The 2321-nt window shown below is 44.6% G+C and overlaps 1 pseudogene; it reads right to left on the reverse strand.

Annotated features, from left to right (window-relative positions):
* Positions 1 to 217: 217 nt before the first annotated feature.
* Positions 218 to 1600, reverse strand: LOC137032339 (uncharacterized; annotated as a pseudogene).
* Positions 1601 to 2321: the final 721 nt, after the last annotated feature.

Here is a 2321-nt window from a genome sequence, read left to right on the forward strand (position 1 = left end):
ACTTTGATAGTACTGGGTTGGATGGACTTAATCTGGTTGAGATATGAGATGAATGAAGACACTGAAAGGAGGGAAAAGTTGGGAAAAGTCTGGTTGTAGGAGGAATGGAATTGTTTGAAAGCTCTCCAATCTGTCCAGTAGGATTGTAATGTTCTGGGTGAGATGGCGTGGAATATTGAATCCAGGGATGAGGTGTGGAGATGTTTGAGTGGGTGAGCTACAGGAATATCAAGTCTGAATAAGGAGGAACTGGGGTTGGGTCTGGGTCCGCCTCCGGGGCTAATGATCTGAATTTCTGAAACAGAAAACAAGAGAGTGCGTCAGCGATTTGGTTTTGGTGGCCTGGAATATGAACGGCTTTGAAGATGAACTGATTACAAGTGGATAACCAGGTGAGGCGTCTCAAGAGGGGCATGATTTCAGGGGAATTTGAACGGCCTTTATTAATGCAGTGAACAGTGGCCAGATTATCACAGTGGAATTCTATGCTTTTAGAAGACCATTTGTGACCCCACAAAAAAGTGGCTATGACGACTGGATATAACTCAAAAAGAGCTGAGGATGCGGCACGTTGATTTGACTCAGAGAGCTCAGGAGGCTAGGTTGAAGCGAACAAATGACTCTTGTAAAAACCTCCAAAGCCAACTGAGGGAGCGGCATCTGTAAACAGAGGGAGAACACTAGAATGAGATTGAATGTCCTCGTAAAAGAAAGTAAGGCCATTCCATTGTTTAAGAAACATGATCCATAGTTTCAGATCAGTGAGACAAGATGGGGTTAGAGATATGGTATTATCCAATTCCTGAATAGAAGATGCAAGAGACAGCATGTGGGAGATGAAGGGGCGTCCTTGAGGCACTATACGCATGGCGTAGTTTAAGTGGCCTAGCAGGGATAGCAAATCACGTTTGCTGCACTGAGGTGCTTCCAGCAGATTGGATGAGATGGTGATTATCCTGTCTATTTCGTCTTTGGGAAGGGAAGCTTGGAATTTAACAGAGTCAAGGTTAATTCCAAGGAATTCTGGGGATGTGGTAGGGCCTGATGTTTTCTCTGGGGACAGTGGAACTCCCAATTTAGAAAAAACTTCCTGAACTGTGGAGAGGTGAGCAGCTGAAGGAAAGAAGTTCGGGGAAATGGTGAGAAAGTCATCCAGAAGATGCACCAGGTAAGGGACTGCGTAGTTGTTTTGCAGGATCCAGCAAAGTGCTTTTGACAGCATGTCAAAAATTTTGGGACTACTTTTGCAGCAAAAAGTTAAACGCACTGAAAAATAGAATTTCCCTTTCCAGCGAATGCCAAAAAGGTGCCAGAAATCTGGATGAATGGGCATGACTTTGAATGCTGAAGTGATGTCAACTTTTGCTAACCAGGCTCCGTAACCTGCATTTTTGATTAGATTGATGGCTTGGCCTATGTTATGGTAGCACAAGGAGAATTCTTCTAGCGGGATGAGGCTGTTAATACTTGGATGAGTGCTGTTATGTGGAGCAGAGAGATCAATGATCATTCGTTTTTTCCCTGAAAATTTCCTTGTGTCTACACCGATGGGACTAATCCGAAACAATTTGAAAGGCGGGGAATCAAAGGGGCCAATCATAAATCCAGACTCTAGCTCTTTGGCTCTTCAACTGCTTCAGGTTCGGCTATTGCAGACTGTAGGTTTTTGCAAATAAGGCTAGTGGTAGGCAAGCTTTCCAAACCAGGATTAAAACCTTCCTTTAAACCTGCAAGTAGATACTGTGTGAAGTTTTGGTCTGGGTGATGCACCAGTTTGTGCGCTAAAGAGGAGACAATGATAGGAGAAGAGAGATACTTTTTCAATTCTTTATTGGAGTTTGCTGAGGAGCGATAGACAGGGGGCATGAGCTCCACCACAGAAATTACACACATGACGATATTTGCAGCGTTGTCTAGTACAGCCAAACTGATTGAAATTATTACATACTTGTCTGCCTGAAGTGAACCTGAAATTGCGGCTTTTGGAATCGCCCCTGGACTGTGGTACGTAAGATGTGGAATTTATGAATTGAGAAGTGCCTGCATTATGGCCCAGATCGCTTGGAGGGGCAGGATTGAAAAGGGGGCACGTGGGCGGCTCATGTGTGGCGGAATTACACAAAACGCAAGAGACGCTACGGCAACCCAGAAAAACCTTATTGCACAGCTCAAGATCGAGAGCTCCCCAATAAGGACATTGATTCCACTGGGTGACTCGAGCTGCGCATTTGGCTGAAAAAAGCCTGTAATAAGTGTAGAAATGGGTACCGCCGAAGGAGTGGGACAGTTCGGCTATGATGGTTAAAAAATCATTCAGCTCT

The sequence above is a fragment of the Chanodichthys erythropterus genome, chromosome 12 (assembly GCF_024489055.1).
Source record: "Chanodichthys erythropterus isolate Z2021 chromosome 12, ASM2448905v1, whole genome shotgun sequence".
Taxonomy (NCBI): domain Eukaryota; kingdom Metazoa; phylum Chordata; class Actinopteri; order Cypriniformes; family Xenocyprididae; genus Chanodichthys; species Chanodichthys erythropterus.